This window comes from Equus przewalskii, chromosome 22 (genome assembly GCF_037783145.1).
Source record: "Equus przewalskii isolate Varuska chromosome 22, EquPr2, whole genome shotgun sequence".
Lineage (NCBI taxonomy): Eukaryota > Metazoa > Chordata > Mammalia > Perissodactyla > Equidae > Equus > Equus przewalskii.
The window spans coordinates 47,787,212-47,798,962 of record NC_091852.1 but is presented as its reverse complement, the minus strand read 5'-3'; positions in this window follow the sequence as shown (position 1 = coordinate 47,798,962).

The following is an 11,751-nucleotide window of genomic DNA, read 5'->3' as shown; positions in this document are numbered from 1 at the left end:
CTGTGCCTCTGTGGGCTAGGTGCTATTGTTATGGCCCCTTTACAGGATGAGGATTTAATAGTCTGTAAAGGATCCTGGGCTCCAAAGTCAGTCTTGGTTCTGGTGCATCACACTCGTCGTTCCTCAGTTGAAGAGGAAAATGCAGCCCTAACCAGCGGGGCCCTGCACCCGCAGCGGCCTTGGGCCTGTGCTGCCCAGAAGCTTTCCAACATGTTTGATTGACTTCTCTGAGGACAGTTGATTCCTTTAAAGCCCCCTTTGTCCACTTGTTACTACCCAACATTTTTCATCCCTGGCCTCTGTCCCTTTGGCACTCCAGGAATGTAGTCCTTACCTTGTTAGCCCCGCCAGCCATAGTTCCTCCTGTCTGACTCCACGCTGGACCTTTGAGCCCACCTGGTCGTCAGCTTCCTCTCCTGCAGTGGCGGCCTACTCACGCTGTGGCCGTGGGTTCTCCCCCGACCCAGCTGCAGAGGGAATGTGGCTTCGTAGCTTCTCCTGTGCTGTCATCAGGGTCTAGGCACTGAAGCTCTTTTCAAAGTCACGGGCGTATTGGTTAAAAACAGACTCTAGATTCTGATCCGGGTCCCAGTCCTGGCTTTCATGCTCAGCTCGGGTTTTGCGCAAGTTACTTATTCTCTCTGAACTACAGGGTTGTAAGGATTAAATAAAATAGTCCACGTAAGAGATTTAGCGTAGTAGCTGCCGCAGAGAAGGACTCAAATGGCAACTGGAAGCTTCTGCTCTTACTTCGGTGGGAATTAGGGAGGGGAGTTCACTTGATCAATCCCCCTCTCCACTTCTGATCCGTAGAGCCCCTGGAAACTGCACTCCTGAGATCAGAATTACTAGTTTCCGTTTAAAAATGTAAACACCGCAGAACAACTGATCTCAATCCCCTGGCCCTAGGAGTCTGTTATCAGACAGACGTTTGGGATGATCTTTATTCAACTAAAGTTTGAGAACCACAGTATAAATGAATCCTTGGCTTCAAAGCGCCTTGCTTTTCTGAAGCTTCCAGATTAGGCTGTGCCCTGCCAGGACACAGACACCAATTCTCCGGTTGGCTTTCTGGGCCAGTGGTGGGCCTGCCTCCCTTCTGCAGGGTCACTGTTATGTCGGGATGTGGGGAGACCTTGGGCATTAGATGAGGGGAAGTGACTGGCTATCGGGACCAGCCCTCCCTTTCTGCAGGGGTTGGAGGGTGCCCCTCTGGCCCCAGGCTCTTAGGGGCCAGGCCTGGAGCTCATGACTGCTCCTCTTCAATGGCTCCGTGCCCTCTTCTGCCTCAGAGGTCAGATCTTTCAGCAGCGGTTAAGTGCGCATGTTTGGCTTCGGCAGAAGAACAAATGTGAGTAATGACTTGGAGTGGCCAGAAAAAGGGCGTGAGATATTGAGGTATCTATGCCACTTCCTCTCCCAAGTGGGCTATTGTTGACATTATCATTAGAAAAGACTACCTTTCTTTGCCTGTTTAACTCAGATTTATCATTGTATTACAGTTGGGTGGAGTCTTCTGAAGGTACAGGGCAGACTGGCATGAAAAAATAGACTGAAAGCATGTAAATCACATTTGTTATGCCAAGTCATAGTGTTTCCTCTGTTGGGGACTATCCTCTTTTATCTTGGCCCCATCATAGCCAGGCAAGGCAGCAGTTTTATTAAAATAAGGCAGGGAAGGTAGAAGAGATGTGACAGTCAGAGCTGAACTGAACCTGAAACTGAGCAAGTGGCTGCCTTATATGAGAGCATGAGGAATAGACCTCGAACAGTTTATAACAGATCTTAAGTCAGAGCTGGAGAAAAGGGCTCTCAAAGTCTATTAGACTCTCTGAATTGGAGTAATCTAATATGTGTATCTTTTTTTTTTTGAGGAAGATGAGCCCTGAGCTAACATCTGCTGCCAATCCTCCTCTTTTTTGCTGAGGAAGCCTGGTCCTGAGCTCACATCCGTGCCCATCTTCCTCTACTTTATATGTGGGACGCCTGCCACAGCATGGCTTTTGCCAAGCGGTGCCATGTCCTCACCCGGCATCTGAACTGGCGAACCCCGGGCCGCCGAAAAGCAGAATGTGCGAACTTAACGGCTGGGCCACCAGGCCAGCCCCTGTGTATCTTAATCTAACTTTCTTTTTTTTTAAGCGAACAAACTCTACCACCAGGGTACGGACTTTGGGTTTTAGTCTCCTAATGAATTGAGTTCTGATGCTTCCGACTCAGGAAGGGGCTGGTAGGTGAGCGTTATGTAGGCATTTGTCCATTGACTCATCACATCAGTGACGTACCCAGATGCTGCAGAGTTTCCCTATGGCACTTTCTCTCTGTGCAAACCACAGGGAAGGGAATGGCCTTGGCAGGGGCAGTGGGAAAGGAGTTTAGACCTCTAGGATTCTGGGCCACTCACTACTCAACTTTTTTTTGCCTGTTCCACTTTGCAAATTTATTTTGAGACTATCTATTTCAACTTCCTCAATTTTTAGAAGGCAGCTGGGACTTGGAGGTTTAAGGGGCTCATTTAGCAATTTAAACTAGCTCTTGCCTCTCCCTGACTTCCCAGATGCTCTCAGGCACTGACATCTTATTTAAGAATAAGGATCAGCATCACCACTGAGTCCCACTTGCTTCTATGTCCTACCTCATCATATTTTTTTTCATCTAAAGATAGAAAAAAAAGGACTTAGGCTTATATTTGAGGCTCACCCCTGTTCCATGTTAGCTGTGTGACACTGGGGTAGTCATTTAACTTCTCTGGCCTCAATTTCATCATCTGTCAAATGGAGCTAAAATAGGTACCTCCCAGGTTGACTGAGGAGTAAGCAAACATGAGCGTGAAAGGGGCAAGATCCTGGTGGTCCAGTGCTCATCAGTCTCCTCCGCCAAACTTGAACCCTGTCTGCTTTGGGAAGTCTCAGTGAGTATTCTCTTGAGCAAACCCTTTTCCCCTTCCAGCCGTGGTTCCTCATATTTAGGACCAGGGCCTTGGACTAGATTGTACTCAAAGTCCCTCCCTGGAAGATTTGTGTCTTCAGACTTCAGCTGGTTATCTCCTATTGCTCTGTCCTCAAGGTCTCCCTTCCTACGACCAGAATTGGCAGATGCACTTTCTAAAGCACAAGCGATCCTTTGCATCCATGCTTTACCCTATGAAGTAAGTTTCTAAAGAAGTCTTTGTCTGTCTGACTTTATACTGATTTTGGACCTATGGTGAGGAGCAAAAGGCATAGCCAAATCTAGGGGTTTAAATGACCTCACTTCCATCTCTTAGTTCTGCTTTCCTGTGTTGATCTCCCCAAGGGGCAGCAAAAAGAGCCACGGGCCTCACAGAGAGACAGGGCAACACTTTCTCCCGCCATTCCAGTGAAAGCACAGAAAGGACACTGACTCCTCTGCTTAGGTCACATACTCATCTCTGGACTAAGCACTGTGTCTCTTAGGAGGATGGCATACACTGGCCATCATGAGCAACGGGACCATCTTGAGGAGAATGCAGGGCCGTGGGACTGATGGCCCTTCTAGAATTACCTGGAGTGGGGAGGAGCAGTTTGCAAAACACTAGATGTTTACCACTCGTGTAGACTGCACACATCATCCTGATATATTAGAAGCTCCCTCGGCCCCACGCTGTTGTCGTGGGATCCAAGACTGAGAAGGAGGCAGACAGTCCTGGGCTTCTGGTAGCTACGAGTTGAAAAGTTGACACAGCCCACTGCCTCCACCCCCAACCTGTACAGTTTGCCTCGATTGGAGGGAAACTCTGTCATATATTCAAATTGCATCATTAGTTACTGGCCCAGGACCTCTTGCAGAAACTTCTCGGGAAACTAGGATGTGCTCTTAAATGCTGATGGACTTGCAGGGTCCTGGCTCACCAGTGGACCCCCAGCCTTTGCTGCTCTTTTCTTGGGTGCATTCTGGCGATAGGAGGCCAGGGCCAGGGCAGAGGAGGGGGCTTTGAGGGGTTCTTATCAGCTACTGACAGCATTCCCACTGTCACAAGTATTCTGTAGGTTACAAACACCTAGAGAATTGCCCAGTGACTTGGGAATGGAAACTGCTACTTTTGCTTTCAAGCATAAAGGGTGAAATGTTCATGACAGAGCAAGGGGAGGCAATGGGTGAAATGCTAAAATATGATCCCTCTACTGGTCAGGCTTTAGGGAAGAAACCCAAGGTTTTGGAGAGGCCCCAACAGGCACGCCTATCTGAATTCCCCACGGGAGAAGTTGATAGCCCGTATGTCCACGTGAATGAGAAAAAGGCACCCCCTGTAGGTAGAAGCTTTTAGGGCACACCCACTCCTGAGGCTGAGGCCCATTTAGGGCACAAACACAACCTTACAGCGCGGGGGCCCTGTTTCTCACCAGACTGTGAGGTTCTGTGGAACAGATGCTGTTTCTTCGGTTCTCTGTCACGTACCCAATGAACTTCAGAGTACCTGGAACATGACAGGATGCCAATACAATCCTGTTGAGTGAATGAACATTGTGTCATACTTTGAGAGCAGAAGGAAAACAGCTCTCTTTCTGTGCAGCTGGATTTCACTGTCACGTGTGTTGTCTGGTGAGGCCGCACCTTTGGCATTTGGAAACACTTTGATACACGTCCTACTGCCATTGTTTACGGGCAAAGTATCTCTTACGGATCAGAATTAGTGGAACATAAACATGTTAATACTTTCCCACATGATGTTCCAGATAATCTTTTCCCAGATAACGTTCCAGATTATCAGTCTTTGCTAATAAACCAGGTGATTAGGGCTACTGGGCTGTTCCATATCTTTTCCACGAAGGGTCTGTTTTGGGAGGTTTACTATCTTTGGCCACCAGATGGCAGCCTTTGAGCAATAAATTCTTTTTTATAATTCAAAGCTTTTTGAAGAAGTTTTATATAATTCTTTTATGTTTCAGAATCAGTGTTTCAAAATAAAATATAAGAGTTTTTACAAATAAGGTTGATGTGTGTTTAACTGGTCTCCTAATTAACATAGAAGTTTGAGAGGAAACAAGGGCGTAGGCAAGAACACAAGATTCACAACTGATACGGGGAGGCTGTTTGTCTTGGAGGTTAAATAGACTCTAAAATTGGATAGAGCCTGGGTTGAGGCCTGATTCTGGCATTTATCAGATGAGGGGCCTGAGATATGTCAAGTGCATGGTAAGCACTGAATGTATGCCAGCTCATTTCCTCTCATTTCTTAATTTGACCCCAAGGTTAGTAACTCTTGTTCCCATCACGAGTATAACTGGGAGTGGCACCGGGAGCAGACACTTCCGGGCGTATCCTTGAAAAGTGGCATCACGTTCACCTTGATGTCATTGTTAAGTCTCGTGGTCAGTACTGGAGGAAGCTCTGTCAAAGCCGGATGAATGATACACAGAGAAGGTCAAGGGCTGTGTGTGCATTTTTCATGGGCCAGCTCCTCTCAAAACCTCCTTCTGAGATAAGAACCTAGAAGAACCTTCACCTCTGTTTTCCAGCTCTTCCAAGGCTTCTGTCTTCTAAGCAGACAGAATAAATTCCACAACCTCAGATAGTACCAGAATATTAGAGCTGGAAAGAACCTTACAAACCAGGGCTCCTGACATTTTGAAGGAGTCACAGATTCTGAGAATTTGATGAAAGCTATGGACCCTCTCCCCATATATTTTTATACAAATCAATCACCCATGAATTTCCTAGGCCAGAGGTTCTCAGCTGCCTGCGTGTGTATGTGTGCGTGTACCCCTCTCAGGCCCTGATTATTCTGAACTATCAGGTCTGGCTTTTTTCCAAACCACACACAGAAAGTCACTCTACTGCCAGTGGGAGGGCATCTAATGCCCCAGTGCTTTGGGGCAGACAAATGTTTAATCTCTTGACTCCAGAATCTGTTATAACTCTTTAATTTAGTAGCCTGTCCCATTGAGTGGTTTGGGACACAGAAATGATTATTATCACACCAGTGATGAGCTAATAGCTTTATTAAACACCGAGAGTGCTTCATTCCCAAATTCATGCTGGGAGAAAATACACTAATATGTTAATTAGTGGTCTTCTCTGGGTGGTGAGAATGTGGTAATTTACATTTTGTTATATTTTTGTCCAGATTTCTAATTAGCTACAGTGAATATATATGAGAACGTGAAAAAAAATTTATTCTAAAAAAGTAATAGATCACAAGAGAATGCAATCAACATTCAGTTATTTGTATTAATAGCTGATGAAACAAAAAATGGCTAATGATTTTAATAAGTCCTGTCAGTTCTCCAGCCCTATAGAGACAAAAAGACATCCCGCAAGGCCACATTCCAAGCCTTTGACTGGTTCACTTGGGCCTGAGGATCACACAAATGAAGGTAATTCATGTTCTGGATCTGATTTCCCTATCACTGGATCTAGAAAAGTAGATTTTCTCTGTTTGCCCCCACCCTCAATGTCTGTCTGTTTCACAGAGACATCAACTACATTTTGTTCAAAACTGCAGCAACTTCCTATTCATACTTATAAATGTCTTTGTGCAGCCAGTGAGGCCCTATGATTTCTCTTGTGTGTAATGTCTGTTTGTTTCAATACTGAACCACCCTCCAGGGCTGCTGTTTCAGGGTTGACTTGGACTCCGGGAAGCATTTTTCATGGGGTGGGGACGCGGGATAAGGTTTATAGATTAGTTCATGTGCGAATGCTTTGTGGCTTGGAACCCAGACTCTGACATAAAGTACCAGGAGAAGAGGGGGAGCAAATGGGACCCGAAAGTCAGGGGACTGGGTAGGATTTTGACCTGCCGGGTCAGTTCCCGGGAGATCGTTGGTGGTGGAGAATTCAAGTAATGGGAAAGGTAGGAAGGCAACAAAAAGAAGTCAAGATAAACCAATCTACGTAACTGAGGAGAAAGGGAGGAGAAATGAAAAGAGATAAAGGAGGTGAACAGTTGGAGAGGACTTCGAGGCATTTGGGCAGTGGGACCTTTGGAACGGTTGGGAGAGGGGAAGGCATGAGGGGCACTGGAACGGGACGCTCTCCTTGGATATGACCTGGATTTCCTTTAGTGGTTTTTCAGACGTGCAAACAAAGATTATAGACTTCATTTTTTGGGAAATTTTGATTTCCGTTGTTCTGAAATTCCATTTCTCATATCTTGCATTTTGAGTTTCTTTTTTTCTTGATTACATTTGCTAGATGCTTATATTATAAAGTATTATTTTTCAGAAAAGTAGTTTTTGGATTTGTTATTTACCTTCAGGATGGTCTTTATAATTTTTTTGTTTTTGCCTTTATCTGTTTCTTTTCTCTTGCTTTAGTATCTTTTCTAAATTTTTAAAGTCAAATACTGAGTTTATATACTTCACTATTCAAATCTCTTTTCTTTTTATTAGTAATTGAATTTTTAAAATAATGAAAATATTTAAGACTATGAATTGAATGCTGGGTTGGACCTGAGACTTCCGGAGACTGCCTTGCCTGTTGATAACCAGGAAATAGTTAATCTAATTTCAAGACCTGAACCATCCGGTTCCTGGTGTCCATCAGAGAAGGCGTATGTTCCAGAAGCTAAAGTGCAAGTGGTGTGTTTGTGCATAGGATAGGGCTTTGTTCCTTGTACGTTTCACAAATATTTGTCTTCCTATTTTCTTATAAATGAGTAATTGTAGGAGGGTGCTCTCATCTCCTTTCTCCCTACCTGCACTACAACAATGAAACCCCATGACCTAGGCAAAGATCTGCCATTAGTCTTTCATACTTCAGTATGATTTTAAATCTCAATATTATCTCTTCTGGATAGGAATTTGCATTTCAATTCTGTTTATATACGAAAAATTTTGTCCCCAGTTAAAGGATTTTTAATTTTGACGAACTGCAACTTATCATTCCCTCCCGCCCCCGCCCCCCGCATCGGTCATGCTTTTGATGTTGTAAAGTCATCACCAAACCCGAGGTCACCTAGATTTTCTCCCATGTTATCTTCTAGGAATTTTTGTAGTTTTGTATTTTACATTTAGGCCTATGATCCATTTTGTTTTAATTTTTGTGAAAGGGGTAAGGTCAGTATCTAGATTTATATTTTGCATGTGAATTTCCAGTTAAAGGATTTTAAAGCCTTACCTGATGGGGACATTTTAAAATATGAAGTAAGCATCTTTCCTCCCCTCCCAACATCCCATTTCCCTGGTAATAAGAATCTGTGTTTAAAGAGAAGAATTTTAAGGGACAGGAATACAGTTGCCAGCAGAAAGCCCTGTAACTTAGGGAGACTAGAGTGTGAGACCTCTGCTCCTCCTCCAGCTGTTTTTCTTCCCCTGACAGCTGGAGGGGGTGGGGTTCGGGGAGCCACTGCCTTCCCTGGGCTGGATGTGCCAAGCTGTTCTAACCCCAGGGGAACTAACCCTCAGCAGAGGCCCCTCGCCTCCTGCCTGTGCCTTTCTGCCAGTTCCCAGGCGCCACGGAATGGGAGCAGTGTTCAGAAAACCGGGCATTCACCTCCCTCTCATAACCCCAAACTCACCTGAAGATCTGGGGCAAAATGAACAAGGGCAGCTAGCACCTGATGTCAAATGTGAGAAGTCAATCCTTTGTGGAAGGCATGATCGAATTGTCACAGTTTGGGAAGAACTTGTCACAGTGTGTCATCTGCCCAGAGGCGCTCCCCAAACACCACGAAATCCTCCAGGGATCTTTTCATCTTTCTGAATCTCCAGTTAGCGCTTCCAGGAGCCGGGCTGACCTGCTGAGCACAGTGTGCTGTCAGGGCAGAGGTCGCTTCTCAGTTCCTGGTCGTGGGAGGAACACTACAGTGGTGGCTGCTTTTTGAGAAAGAGGCGGGAACTCATTCGTGAAAGGGAGGTGGGCACGGCGAGCTTCAGGCTGCCCAGGCGTGTGGGTGAGCAGTGAGGCTGGGGGTCTTTGGAGACAAAAGTCATTCCCATGCTGGGAATAGACACCAGTCCCCTCAAGATGAGATATTTCCCCCTGCCGGGGCCTAGGAAATATGGTCTGCTGGGTGGAGAGGCACCAAACAAAGGGTACAGGCTCTCTTGGTGCCAGGCGTCGACCCTGGCAGCATTGCTATAAGGTGGACGGCTGCCGTTTCACTTTGCTTGCGGAACTTACAACTCAGAGAGGTTGTGTGATGCACCAAGGAGGGGAGGATACAGCAATGAGAAGACGGAACTCTTCGCTCAGCCCAGGCGCCTCCTCCCCTGCCACACCTCGTGTCTCCCTTAAACCGCTCCCTGAGCCTTGATGTCCGTCACGGTGGCTTAGAAGGCGAGCTGAGGAGGAGCCAGCCTGGCCGAGCGGGAGGGATCCGCTCCGAAGGCTGCGGCGCTTCTTCCCGCAGTGAGCTCCCCGCTGCCTCCCCCTCTCACCAGGTACCGGAGGGAGGGGACAGGGCCTGGACCTCGCCCACCTGCCGTGCTGCCCCGGGCCGCGCACGTGCGGTGGGGAGGCCGGGGCGCGGAGGCCACCAGGGGTGGCCGTCTGCAGCCTCCCTGTCCGGGCCGGCCTTTCTGGGCCTCCCTTGCCTTCGCCGTAAGAGCAGGGGTTAAAACCGAAGGACGTCAATGAAATCAAGGATCCGAAGTGCGCAGCGGGGCCCTTGGTGGGCGCGGGGAGACGGCGACCGCAGGGAGTCCGGGGCCCCAGAGGCGGGACGGAGCAGAGCAGGCCCGGGGCCCCGCCCTCGTGCCCGCAGGAGCCTTGGAGGCACCTGGCCGGCGCGGGCCTGCGGTGGGGACCTCCCGGGGGGTGGGGACGTGGAAGGGGCAAGCCCGGAGAGGCCTCGCCCGCAGGGGCTCCTGGCCGGGCCGGTCTGGACCTCGGAGACCAGGCCTGCTGGCCGCTGCTCCGCCGGGACGCGGGCGTGAGCCCCGCTCGGGGACCCTCCGGGCCGCGCTGGGCTGTCAGGAGGGGCCGTGGGCCCTGGGGCCCCAGGCCCGCCAACCTGCACCCTTTCTATCCTCAGTGACCAATCTTGATTTTTCTTAGTCTCTCGTGTTAACCAAAGTGAACCATGCGCTAGATGACAGCCACACTGGAAGCTTTGGAGTCACGGGGTTCCAATCCCCGCTCTGCCACTTCGCAGCTGTGCCGCACTTGGCAAGTTGTTTAACTTCTCTGATCCTCGGGTTTCTCACGTGTAAAACCAGGGGCACTGTAATAGGTCTACCTCGTAGGATTACACTACATGAAGTAATGAGGGTGAAGCACTTGGTAGATGGTCACTAAACAATGACGATGAATACGGCAGATAGTTGTTTTCAAAGGAAACTTTCTTGTGCAATTGGTTTAGTCTATTTGTTCAGTGAAGTTCTTGGTTTCTTTTCTGACATAAGGAACCACACGAGAATGAGCAGGCTCAAGAAAAGATCCATTTGGCGGCTGCCAAATATGCCTGAGGATCAAATAAGACATCCTGGACAAAACAAGTCACCTTTCATTCAAAAGAATTTTGAGAAAGGAAATAATTTAGCCCCTCCTCCAAAGATGAGAGCTTGTGGGTAGTTTCTATATTAATTAATAAACTATTATGTTTTTAAAGTGGAAAAAGAATCCGACAGGTGAAGATTTTAGGTGAATTCGCTTCACAAGCATTTGGAGCAACAGTGTGCTTCTAAATTAAATCGCCAGTCATTGGGCCAGGCCCAGATCAACACCCCAACTCGGTTGGGCCCATGTGGAAAGTAAACATTTGGTATAATTATAAACACCTGTCATTATTATAACATCCACACTTTGGGTCCTTTCCTACTGTTTCCATGGGTTCTGTCCCCGCAAAACCAATGAGGTTTTGAACCAATGCGACCAATAGCGAAGATGGCCCACAGGGCATCTTCTCTCCTGTGGCTCGTTCCTTTCCGGATAGGGCTACTCTATACACATAACATAACTGTGTTTTGCATTATCATCTGCTCTTTTACTTAAAACTTGAAAGGAGTTATTAAAAAGAAGCAGCAAAGGACCTTTAGGGATGAACAGTGCAGGCGGGCTCTGCTCACGGTAGCATTTTTTTAAGCTAGCCTACTAGGACTTTGTATTATAATTAAAAGTGTTTCTGAATGCTTTTTAGTTTCTCATCACTGTGTTCATATAGCGTCTCTTTCTTGATAGAAAAACCTAATTTTTGTCTTTTTAACAGAATTACCTAATTGCATAGTCATTTTCAACCATACAAAAGCAACATTAAAGAAGAGCTAAAGGAAGTGATTACGACTTGCAGGCTGGGAAGAGGGGCAGGATCTGATATGGAGTTCTTGTGCTTGAGGGGTTTCATTTGACATCAACAGAAAAAGGATTTTTCTGAAAAAAAACTTTTAATTTAATCCACAATGTATTTAGCTCTAGACAGTTCTATTGGCAGAATTTGTTTAATGTTTTTCTGACTCATTTGGTGCTTAACAAAGGGATTGCTTTAGCTCTTGCATCTCAATTCACTGTTGTGTGATTCTTTAACCTGAATTTTTATTGACTGGTGAGATAATTTGGGTGAGATTTTAGTAGGTACATGTCAAATTTGGACATCTCCAGGAGGCAAAAAGTAGTAAGGAGTTATAGGAATTGAACAATCCAATAAGTAAATTTGTGTGTGTGTGTGTGCACGTGCGTGTGTGTGCCTAGCCCTGTGCGAACATGCACTCATGTATATGGGAGAAAGACCCTTACATCCTTTGAATAGAGAAGACATACTTTTCCCTCCTTATGTTTATGGCACTTTTAAAATAGTTGATCCCATATTTGACCACAAATAAAATTTTGATACATCTTTGCATTGTTTCACTT